The sequence below is a fragment of the Grammomys surdaster genome, unplaced genomic scaffold, assembly GCF_004785775.1.
Source record: "Grammomys surdaster isolate TR1022 unplaced genomic scaffold, NIH_TR_1.0 721, whole genome shotgun sequence".
In the NCBI taxonomy this organism is placed as follows: domain Eukaryota; kingdom Metazoa; phylum Chordata; class Mammalia; order Rodentia; family Muridae; genus Grammomys; species Grammomys surdaster.
This window is the reverse complement of record NW_021605140.1, coordinates 1,635,268-1,647,945: the sequence shown is the minus strand read 5'-3', so window position 1 is coordinate 1,647,945 and position 12,678 is coordinate 1,635,268. Positions and strand designations below refer to the sequence as shown.

The 12,678-nt window shown below is 46.9% G+C and overlaps 1 non-coding gene across 1 annotated transcript; it reads left to right on the top strand.

Annotated features, from left to right (window-relative positions):
• Nucleotides 1-11,626: 11,626 nt before the first annotated feature.
• Nucleotides 11,627-11,696, top strand: Trnad-guc. The gene has a single exon. It is a non-coding gene; the product is annotated as a tRNA-Asp (tRNA).
• The last annotated feature ends 982 nt before the right edge of the window (nucleotides 11,697-12,678 follow it).

The window sequence follows — 12,678 nt, the reverse complement described above, 5'->3', positions numbered from 1 at the left end:
CATGTGTGTATGTATTTGTATGCACACATGTATAGAACCCACCGAGTCCTTTTAGCTTTGCTTGTATGTCCATGTGTCCAGGGCTGATCACTTGGGACTGAACAACCTGTGTGGACAGTCATCCCTAGAAGAGGCCGAGTCTTCTTCTCTCAGCAGCCATTGACCAGCTGTAACTCTTCTAGGCGGGAACATAAAGAATTCCCTTCTCATCACATGTATGGTGACTAGTGTATCATTGTCATTGTGTGGGTCTTGTTCAGGCAATATGGTTGAGAGTTCATTTTCCCTGTCCTGTCTAGGGGATGTGAGAGATGCTGGGGTTCTGTCTCTTACAATCTTTCCAAACCCCTTCTTCCTTGATTTTTTCCAAGTCTTAGATTTAGGGGTTGTGTTGCAGATGTATCAGGTGACCTCACAGTCATGTATTCTGTACATTTTGACTGTGGTACAGCAGACTGTGCCAGGAAACTTGATAAGGTTGAGTGAGTCTGAGACTCTGGCACCCAGACACCTACCTGAGTCAGTAGAGGTCTCCCTCCTCCCTACTAGATTCTTTTACACATGGCCACACTCCCCACTTGACCATGTAGATCAGAACAGAGTTCTCCACGCTAATAAGGTATCTAGAGGCTCTGAGGGTTTAGCTAATAAGCTTCTCTTCCCAGGTATTCCTTCCTGCAAAGGGTATTTAATCTCCGGTCCACCCTGAGAAGGTAGCATATTCCTATTTACCACAGTGAACAATCAATAAACAGTTTGGAACCAAGGAGTGTCTCTTTCATCAAGATCTGCCATGAGGAGCATCAAGAAGGCCTTCACCTATAGAGCTGAAGCCCAAGTCTCCCACAGAAGGTCTCTCTGTGCTCCCAGATAACTGCCACTGACCCGGGCTGTGGGTCATTCAAATGGGTCTGCAAGGGAAAGAGTGGGGATGGAGGGGCAAGAGACTCGAAGAATGGAGACAAGACAGGGTGCCTGATCAAGTCTCTTGTCAGGGTGGAAAAGTATCAACCTGCAAATATATGGCCTGAGATGGCTGCAAAGATGATAGCCACTTTCAGCTAGGAGTCGGCTCCCAACAAGCCACTAAGCTAAGGACAATCTCAAATGAGCTAAGCCAGAGTTCCTCCACTCTGGGCTTGTCATTGTCATCCACAGCCCACAGCCCCCAACTCCATTTCCAACTCCCCACGACCCAGCAGTGCCTCGATGTCCAGGAGTTTGGGAGACCCCTAGGCTCATGAACCCCTGATCCTTCATTCCCAACTCCTCTGTTTGGTTTTCCAGCGGTGACAGGATGCCTGGGAGCTTGGGGACCCTAGCTTTGGCCTCCCACATCCTAGGCTGTGTTTTCCCCGAGCTGTGTATCTGTGCTTTGCTTGAACCCAGCACATGACAGAAGCAGTGCAGGGTAAACGTGGTCAAGTCCTCCACGTCTTGCCTGCCTGGCAGGGTGAAACACGGACCCACATTTGACCAGTTGTGGATCTCTGTAATAGTCTCCATCAAACGAGCTTCTTTAACAAGGCAGAGAGCTACACTTATCTGTAGATATAAGGGTAGGAGTAAACAGTCAAAAATTAAGTTGGTTTAGGAAAATGACGGCAGTAGTCTCTCCTCGTGTGTTTATGACCTCTCCAGCCGTGGATAGTTGGCTAGGTTTATAGCAGCAGACAAGAACTCCTTCTCTCCTATTGAGAGGGCCTTAAGTCCAGCTATGTCAGAATATTCAGAATATCGCTGGGCTCTAGTGGAGACACACTGTCCTGGCTGTTATTGATTGTGTTTTTATGCTGGCATTTACGTGAGGGGAAAGGGAAGATTGTTGTTGTAGACACTGATTTCTAGTCTTGTCTTTTTTGAGTGGGTCTTTTGTTCCTTGGTCTTTTGTTTCCTCTCTGGTTCTTTAGGAGAGTGTGGTGACTAAGTGTTGCCTGGTAGGAAATTCTTCTGTGGTCCTGGTCCTGCTGGGTGTGGCTACTGGAGGTTCTAGGTAAAATGTGTTTCTGTTTCCCTGGCAGGAATGGCCTGTGTGGCATTATAGGTCTTTCATATTTCAGTCAGATTCTCATTTTACCTTTGTCTGGGGCCTTTCGTCTCTTGTCCTACTTCAGGAGACAGTTTTTTTTTTCAAAGACTTCAGTCAATTTTAGAAGAGTACAACTCCACAGCATTGGCTTGTCACCTTGTAAGCGCCCTCTGTCTGCTTCCTTTTGGTGATCCTGCTAATGGGGGAGTCAAAGCTTTGCTGTGAGATCTCTGATGTGTCTCAGCACTATGAAATGTGTAGGGTCATGCCCTATGTGTGAACCCTGCAACCACAACAGGAGTATGCAGGCGTGTCTTTAATTTTTAGAGGGTGATGCCCTGACATACGGTCTCTGGTACCCTCTTGGAATGCTAGCCTTTGAGATAGAGCAGTCAGCCACACTTGACATCTTTCCTTTTCTGCCTCACTCTGCTCTTCCCATACTCCTTCATCCTGGGGATTGTACTCCGTAATAAAGAGTAGCACATAAGCCTTTTGCCTCAGGCTCTGCTTCTGAGAAGCTTAGGCTGGGACAGGTATGAAACCTGCCTCACATTTACCAAGTATGAAACTGTGGGTTCTCTGTCAAATTTGCCTTTCAAATCAGCATGAATGTCATATTGTGCTGAAGTCCCAGCAGCTGGAGCTGGTGGTGGGTGCTTACCTGTTTCACAACTATAAGAGCTCCCTTGTGTGTGGTGAGAAGGTAGAATTAGAGATGTTCAGGCCCTGTCTCCATGTGACAGTGGGGGCTATGATTCCAGATCCTTCCCAGGTGGAGGAGGGGAGACTCTGCTTCTGCAAGGGAATTGTGTTGCAACGATGGTAATTGGCAAATCAGGCATTGTTGCTATAGTCACTGCTGAAATAAAAACTGGTTCTTACATACTGCTCCAATAGAGGAAGATGAATTATCCATTAAGGGTTAAATTAAAAGGAAATGATCATGGGCTATGTGATGGCTCAGTGGGTGACTGCATTTGCCATACAAGTCTGATGTAATGACCATCTGTGAGTTCAAATGCCAGAACTTAAGGTGGAAGGAGAGGACCATCTCCCAGTGATCGTCTTCTGGCCTCCACACATGCACTGTGGCACACCTCAGTGCAACATAACGTTTAAGAAATAGACTATAGTTTTGGTTGTGAGTCTAGCCTTTAATGGCTGAGCCAAAAAAAAAAAAGAGAAAGAAAGAAAGAAAGAAAGAAAGAAAGAAAGAAAGGGAAGAAAAGAGAAGAAAAGAAAAGAGAAGAAAAGTAAAGGACTATAAACTGTAAAAGAGAGAAACCTATTGCAGCTGTATGATGCCAGTCAGGGCAACAAGAATGCACTTTTGACTAAAATCCCCAACGTGTTTGACTACCATTGCAAAGCTGGACACAGTATAGTTGCTGTGATTTTGAATCTTTATTCTTTCCAGAACTCACACAAGGACCAGCGAGATGACTCACTGGGTGAAAGTGCCTGCTGCCAAGCCTGACAACCCGAGTTCGATCCTTCCTTCCACAACACACACACACACACACACCACACACACACACACACACAAAATGTAAAAACCAAAATAAAATAATCATAAAACCTCACATGAAGTTTAGGGCTTTAAGAAGCTATTGAGAGCTCAGCTTTGCAGGTAGGGCTGGAATCGTAAGGAGTGAATCGGGGCTTCTCTTGGCATTCATTTTTTTTCATGTCAACAGAGATTAAGGCCCTTGACAGCAACCGATTACACAAGCCAATGCATTTCTGTTAATTCTAAGTGCCCCTGATCTCAGACGGTTTGTTATAGTAACACAGAATAAACTAGCATGAAAGTTTATCAAAGGACTGAGCTGCTGCTGGATGTTTCCTGTCCAAGTGGCTCCTTCTGTAATCACAGTCACTAATTCTATGTGACCTATGTCTGTCACCCCACAGAGTTTGTTTTGTGTGTAGTGAGTTAGGAACCTGGGTCACTTATGAACGAAGGCCTTTCATTTGTCTTGTAGTTCGAGAGGCTGGCAGGTCACACTCAATGGGCTATACTGGGGGAGAATTTTCGTGTGTGTGTGTGTGTGTTTTATTAGTTTAAATTAATTGGATCCCATGGTGCTGGAGTTACAGATGGTTGTGAGCCACTAGATGTGGGTTCTGGGAATCAACTTTGTCCCCTGAAATAGCAGAAAGTGTTCTTAATGGTTGAGCCATGTCTCCATCCCATGAAAGACCTTGTTGCAACATAGCGTGATGGAAATCAGAGGGGAGGGGAGACAACTGTCATGGAGCTAGAGGAAGACAAAGAAGAAGGGGAGAGAGCAGACAGGAAGAACAGGAGAAGAGAAAGGAGGAAGAGAGAGGGAGGGAAACTGGCTTGGTCTGTTACATTATAGCCAACATCAATCCATTCAATACTCATGACCTAAGCACCATGGGGCCCCATTTGGGGCCCAAATTGGGAATGTCCTGGGAATGTCTTGGGAATGCACTGGAATGTACTGGGAATGCCCTGGGAATGCCCTAGAAACACACTGGGAATGCTCTGTGAATGAGATTTTTAGCACCTGCTTTTTGGGTACATTCAGACCACAGGCATTAAACCACACAGAGCTGCTGCATGGAACCCAGGTGACTTTTTTTCCTGCCCCAGTTCCTTGAAAACTGTACTTGATGTGTTTATAAAAAGATAAAGAGATAAAGAGAGTGTGTCCTGCGGGTATGTGAAGAGGTATGGGGGAAGGGGATGTCTCAGTGGGCCCATGCCGAGGCATCTCTTCCCCCTGAGGGACCAGCCACACACTGGTATAGTATAGAATAGAGTTTATTCAGGGCATGGGGAGGGGAGCCAGGAGGGTAGTAGAGGGAGAGAGAGAGAGAGAGAGAGAGAGAGAGAGAGAGAGAGAGAACACAGAGAAGTAGAGGAGGCTGGCCATGACCACATGGAGAGAGGGGGAAGGGAAGGGGGAGGGGTAAGGGAACAGGGAGGAGCTAGAGGCAAGAGATCAAGAGATCAAGAGAAAGGGGAGGGGGCAGGTAGCCCCTTTTATAGTGGGCAGGCCTACTTGGCTGTTGCCAGGTAACTGTGGAGGTGGAGTTTAGACAGAATACTAACAGTACTCTTTGATAATCTCCCCTGAGCATCTTTCCCTGAATCCTATCGCCCACCCTCACCCAAACCTCCACCAGCTACTTTCTTTCTTAGGGAACTGGCCTCTCCTCCTAGACTAGCTCACTTGGCCAGAGGCCAGGGCAGCTACACACGATGAGAGGTGTATCATGTCTAATTCCAGGTGAGCACAGTGCCACCCACCTCACCACTGACTTAGCCCTAGTGCCTGCTGCTCTTCCTAGGAGAAGCTTGACAAAAATAGTTTCCCATACATCTGCCTACATACTGGATAATGGGGGGACTTGGGTGGCCATCCTGCAGGCAGGCCACCCTCCTTGAGGGGTGCCTTGAGGGGTTGTGATTTGGGCTCCCTGGCTCTACAAGAGCAGGGCCCAGCAGCTGCTTTCTCTTCTATTCTAGGAGTCCGCCATGGGTCTTGAAGGAAGCTCCCAACTTGTGGATAACCTGGTCTCTGACCACTCTTTTTTTATGGAAGCCCCAGGCTGCTGTGGTCTAGGAGAGAGTTACATAATTACTAATAGTGTAGCTGGATAGAACCTTGCCAAGCTGAAGACTGTGTAAAAGAAAACACAGCCTTCTTTTTCCCTTCTTCCTCCCCTTTCTTTCCCTTCCTCCTTCTCCCCTTCTCTCCTCTGGGTTTATTTTTTCTTACTCCTCTTTCTCTTTGCTTTCACTGTGATAAAATCAATATGGTCGGGTCCACCACTGTCACCCCGATCAAGTGAACAGTTCAGGGACAGTATGCTCATATTGCATAGCCCTCTCCATTTCTAGACTCTTTGTCCAAACAGAGACAGCACCCATGAAACACTAAAGCCCTGCCCCCGGTGATACTCCTCTGCTTCCAGCTCTACAGATCTGCCTAATATATGTCCGTGTGTGTCAGGTGTATATCAGTTAGCACTGTGTGCTCCAGGTTCACTATGTGTCATTTCAGATTTCTGCTCCTTCTTTGTGGTGGAATGATACTGCCTTGGGTCTAGACTACAGTTGATGCGTTCATCTGTGGGTAGGGGACATGCCACAGCTTCTGCCTTTTGGCAGTTGTAAATAATGCAGCTCTGTCTGTGGACATATATGTATCTGAATCTCTGATTTTGGAATAGCTCCCAAGCTGTGATGAGGATTGTAAGAAAAGTTATCCAAAATACAGGATTAGGCGAAAGAGATGAGCAGATGTCCCTTCCTGGAAGCACTGTGTACAGAGACACGGAGCCACCCTGAACAGAGACAAGCTCATTTTCTAGGGTGACAAATTTGGAATTCCATTTTTCTGACTGATTCTATTGTTTTACAACCTGTAAAGGCAGGTATTGGCAGGTAGAAAGCCACCAGTAATTCTATCCTGCTGCAATGTGAACGATTTCAGCCCAGGGGAAAAGAACATTAACTCAAAGGCACAGTTAACGCCCTGTAAGATGTTTTCACAGGGTTACTGGAGTAGTAGAAGAAAAACAAAAAATCTATGTCATTTTAGGACTCATTTATTTTATGTGCACCCCATGTGTGCAGTGCTTGTAGAGGCCTGAAAAGAGCGTGGGGTCCCTTGGAACTGAAGTTATAGGTAGCTGTGAGTTGCATGTTGGTGCTGGGACTCGAATCTGGTGTGGGAGGGATGGAGTGTAGATAGGGAGAGTCCACTGCTGCCTCTGCCGCCACCGACCACAGCTTCGAGGTGGAGAGGAGATAAGTGTTACAGCTCTTTGAAAAGTGTTACAGCTCTTTGAAGAGCCCCAGTGAGGCACTGGCTGGCCAGCAAAGAGGGGAGGGACTGCGACAGAAGCTCTCAGACAACAGGAAGAATCTCACACACCTTTCCTTCTGAGTTTGGCTCATATATACAGTTTTGGGGTAGGTTAAGGTCCGGCAGCAGGTAACCCCTATTGGCTTGGTCTGAGAGCTTGGGAATGCCTCATCTGCATGATGGTGCTACTCCTACATGATCAATGACCATGGGCTTCTCTGTGGGAGGGACTGTGGAGGGCTGAAGCTGAGAGAACCAGAGGCCTAGGAAGAGCCTGAATGCCTTCCATCCCAGCGGTTATCCAGGGTTCCGGGGTTATAAAGCTCATTCTACCAGGCATCTGGCTTTTTGTGGGGTCCCTTGGAACTGAAGTATTAGGTAGTTGTGAGTTGCATGTGGGTGCTGGGACTCGAACCTGGGTCCTCTGCAAAAGCAGCCAGTCCTCTTGATTGATGAACCATCTCTGCAGTCCCCAAATCCTTGTTATGTGGACAAGGTTGTTTTCCTTCTAGCTTTATTGTGTTCCACTTTCCAAACAAACCACTACAGTGTGTGTTCTGTGTCTGTATTAGCTCCTTGTCTTGTCGGCATGGCAAAGCACCTGGCATAAGCAACTGAAGATAGAGTTTATTCTGGCTCCTGGGGAAATCATGGCAGTGGCGGGAGCTTGAGGCCACTGGTCACCTTGCATCGATGGTGAGGAAGCAGAGGGAGACGAATGCTGGTGTACAGCTAGCTTTGTATGTACTCCAGGTCCCAGCCTGTGGGACAGTGCATCCTACAGCTAGGGTAGGTTTTTCCATTTCAACTAACCTAGTCTAGAAATCCTGTCACAGGCATACTAGCTGCTCACCTAACATAATCTCTCAAAGTGTACCAGAGGTTTGTGATCAGAGATCCTGTCAAGCTGACGATCACTCTTAATCAATGTTAACACCCACAGTGAGCTTACCTCTGCATCTGCTGGCTATTTCTCCAGAGATGCCCCTGCTTAGGCCAGAGCTGATGCTGGTCAAAGCAGCAAAAACCCTTGTTTGGGTGCTGGCCACTGAATCCCGAATTTCCTGCCTGGGACTTTATTTCCCAGGTCACTGAGTTAAAGTCCCTGATATCTCTCTCTCTCTCTCTCTCTCTCTCTCTCTCTCTCTCTCTCTCTCTCTCTCTCTCTCCATATTTTCATTTCAAGTTTCCTAACTGTGACCCTCTGGAGCTCAGAATCTCCTTGGGATTTGTGAATCACTGCAGTTGCTCAGCGGATGGTTAGTCTAGAGGCTGTTTTAAGGGCTGTAGATGGAATTTTGACTCCTTGGCTAAACCATCAGCTCCCCTTCTGAGCCGGTAATGAAATCCACACCTCAGACCCCTTCCCTTATTCTACTCTCTCAGGCCACCTGACCCCATACATAAGCTGCACCTGTTTCTCCAGCCTGCCCAACATGGCCTGTGTAGAGTTCTGCTTTTGGTCTCTTCCAGTGTCACCCATTCGGCGCTTACACAGCTGTACCTTCCATGCATCCTGGTGGAGGATGGGTGAAGTGAGGGTGGCCTCTGCCCTCAAGGAGGTACCGGAGCCACAGAAGACTCTCAAAGCCTTATGCTAAGAGGCGCCATCGAAAGGAGGCCGTATCTGACGTGGGGGTTACGAGGGGTGGGTAGAGGTGTCAGCTGACTTCTTTTTAAATATTTTTATGGGTATGGGAGTTTTGCCTGCATGTATTTCTGTACACTACATGGGTGCCTAGTGTCCAAGGAGGTCAGCAATGGGTATTAGAACTTCTGGAACTGGAGTTACAGACAGTTGTGAGCTTCACCCTGATGTGTGCTGGGACTCAGACCGTGTCCTCTGGAAGAATAGCCAGTGTTTGCTATTTTCTTCTTCGGATCTTTGATCAAGACCTTGACCCCATTGGAGTTGCCTTTCTCATGGAGAATGCACTCTTTGATTTTGAGACACACTTCTGCGGCTCTAGCTTATCCTATATTTTTAATCATATTACTATTGTTATGATTGCTGCAGTGCTTGGGATGGAACCCACTGCCTAGGCAAGTGCGCTACTGCTTAGCCACCATCCCCAAGCCCTTCTGTAAGCCCTTCTCTTTATTATTTTGGTTTGGTTGTTAAGCACAATGTGAGAGAGTGAGAAAGCCTAGGAGGGGGCAGGTGGGGTTTTTATGTCCAACACTACTTCTTGGCTTAGGAAAATGGCCCTATGGCTTTGCTCAGCTTGCACACACACTGTCCAGCTCAGCCAGGGGAGTGTGGCCTCTTCTTTCTGAGAAACTCTATGTCCCCATTGCGGATTTCATCCTTCATGTCAGTTGGTCATGATGAAGAGAGTTGACCCTTCTCTGCCCTCCCCTTCAGTTATGATCGGTACCCAGAGCCAGAAGTAGGAGCTGAGGCCCACTGAGCTAGGTCCGCACCCTCCAAGTATAGAGGCCACACTCAGTGCCTCCCTCCCTTTTACACCCCACTTTTCTCTTGTCTCACCTTAGCCCTGCCTGCCCCACCCTCAAAACACAGATAGCATTGCTTATAGAGAAACTTTATCCCCAGTACTCCCTCCCTTAACACTGCTCTGATCTTGGCTCAGACAGCTTCTTCCCACCCCACCCCCTTAGTCCTAACCATTCTAAATGACCTATCAAAAGAAATCGGTGTTTTTAAATTGTTAGCAAATTGATGTCTGACCCACAATACGCAATAAACAAAAAGCAAAATGAAAGCAAGCAAAAATAAAACCAAATCTAACGTTCCTCGTCCACTAACATAATCAAGTTTTTATTTTTTAATTCATAACTTTGCCAAGCTAACTCCGGATTTAAAGACATGATGGTAATTTCTAAGATGCCTGAGTAAGCTGCCTTTGGATTTTAGAAATTAAAAGAATTTTTCATTTCATTTCTTATTAGAGCTGGTTCTGTAGGACTTTCAGGTCTAAATGTAGGATTTTCGGGTTTCCGGTTTGAATTTAAGATTAAAAGAATCCCACTGTCCCAGGACACATCCTGGAAGGGGCACATTCCTTAGTCAGAGGACACTTGCTGGATTAACATTCAGAGGAGGAAGGAAGAGGCTGATTAACATTCCTCAGACCACAGGAGAGGGAACCCACCTGCGGGTGAGGAATGCCCAGAGCACATAGACAGACAAGGGAGGTCCTTGTCACCTCATTCTCCAAAGACCAATCAGTTTAAAAGTCACACTGTTCTGCCAATCATATTGTGCCTAGTCACTATTCTCTATTCTACCCCTTAAACTGTATACAAACTATTCTTAGCTCTAACTCGGGGTTCTCTTCTTGCTTGCATTCGAGAGAACCCCCGTATACTAGAATCATTAAATCTCATGTTATTGCAGTCCATCTGTGAGTTTCTGTGGGACTGCGTCCCCTGGTTCTGGATCTTAGAATCTAACAGTTCCAAAGTGAGCAGTTTGATCTGCATTTGGAACTCCCATGGAGAGGGGCAGAGCAAGCTCCAGGGGCAAAGCAGGGTTCTGAGGGCTTCCTCAGCCTTACATCAACAAACCTGGAAGAGGTTTGAGGAGGAACAGTGATTCAGGCTATTGGAGAGTTTGAAACACAAAGGCTGTAAGATTCCCAGTGTGGTAAGTCCATTTGAATGTGACAGAGTAGGAAGAAGACCTTGAGGTGTTCTTTCTGGTTCCAGTTACTCTTACAAAGGACTCTGTCAGTCTGCATACTGGGTGCTATCCACAGGGATCTGGCCAGGCTGGAATAGCCAAAGAGTTTTGGCTCTCCAAGGTAGAGGGGGAGCCTGAGTGAGGCAGGCTGCTGGGCCGCTTAGGTGGCAGGTGGTGGGACACAGAGCTGGTGACAAGCAAGGAGATGCAACAGGCAGATGGGACATAGTGGGTGGCTTGTAGCCAAGGTCGGGGCCACTGAGTGGGAAATGACCATGGTGGGCTCAAGCAGCTTCCAGCAATGAAAGCTTTGGGAGAGAATTCTCTTCCCTAAGGTGTTACAGCTGTATAAGGCAGACACTCTCAGATGGTCCTTGATGGAATAATAACTCATGCACCTTGTTCCTTGTGGACAGGGTCTTATATAGGTTTTGGGGTGGTTCGGGATCTACAAGCAAATGCTTTCTATTGGCTTGGTCTGAGATGTTGGGGATGCCTGATCTGCATGTGAAGGGGCTTCAGGTGTTGCCCCTAAACGGCTGAGTGTCACAGTCCTCTCCATCGGGTGTGATGGTCATGTGTTCCAGGACAGGAAGCTGGTCGGGATTAGTTTAAACAATACCATCCTCAGATATGAGAATTACCAAGTTTTCTGTCTGACGGCATGGTCCACTGCCGCACAGGACTCTGACCACTGGCCTCTTTAAGAGCATCTCTCTTTAGCCCTAGGAGAGAAAAGTTTGTGAAGGATGAGATTTAATCCTTTCTTCCCTCCTTTCTCCTTCCAAACAACGAGAAATGATACACATATCTAGGGATTGAGAAATGACTTTTTTTGTTTGTTTGTTTTTTTTTTTTTTTTTTTTTTTTTTGTTTATATGTAGAAGTTTAATTGGAATGATTAAAGCATAGATAGGACAGGGCTCATGGGCTCCATTCCATTCTAAGGATTTCTATGTCAATAATACCAGTGGAGATGGGAGACATTTTTTTCAGTGGTGTAGCAAGGTACACACGTCCTGTGAGCAACTGTCACCCATACTGTTAGATTTTGGCGTGCAGCTTAGAACAGATAACACCAGACCAAATGGTTCCATGAGGGCATTGGTGGTTCAGTGGTAGAATTTTGCCTGTCACCCGGGAGGCCTGGGTTCAATTCCCAGCCAATGCACCAGTGTTAGATTTTCAGGGAGGTCTGCCTATTTATATGGGCGATGACGTAGCCTTTTTCCAGGTAAAGGTGAGGTAGCCAGTTGAATTCTGGGAGTGTATAGAAGTTGCCTTGGCAACGATGTAGGGTCGCTTGGATGTTGTGTCACTGAGTTCGGGGCTGATACCAACACATACTCCTGTAAAGAACCTCACTGAGTTAAAAACAAAAGACATGAAGAAAGGTTTAAGATGTTGATATGGTAGTGGTGACTGTGCTCAGATGATCTCCTGTGTTGATCCTGCAAGGGAAGACCTATGTCCTACTGTGCTTCAGGCCCTCAAACCTTACCTTTGCTATGGTTTGAATGTAAACTGTCATCTACAGAGGCTCATGTTGGAATATTGATTCCAGCAGGTGGCGCCCTTTCGGAAGGTTGTGGAACCTGTAGGAGGCGGAGCCTCATGGAGGAAGGGGGCCTCTGGGCTGCAAAGTTCCTCCCCCAGGAAACCAGATATAAACCCTGTTTCCTGCTCGGTTCTGGACTGCTTTTCACCAGTGCAGAGGCAGCTACCATTTTGTGTCTTTCAGTAAATCTTTTTGTGCTGTGCAGTATGACTTTGTGGAATTCCTCTGCTCCCAACTGCCAGCACTGGGGAATCCCTCCTTCTCAGAGCTGTAACACTTCCTGTGGGGAAGCCTTTCCCCTCAGAGCCGTAACATGTACAGTCTGCCACTAGAAGATACGAATTTGTTGAGGACAGTGGCTTTGTCTGAGTCATGGCAGCAGCAGCAGTGGTGCATATCACTGTGTACATCACACAGTGGCACTCAGTTTACACTGATTAAGTGGATAAATACATAACTGAGTTGTGTTGCAATAATAAATGACCCACGTGAGTGGCTAATGATGCGTTTGAGCTCTTTCATAGAGTATTCTGTGTATCCAAGCTGTATTGGTATACACGGAGCCGACAGTTCATTAGGCATCATGGGTAAAACA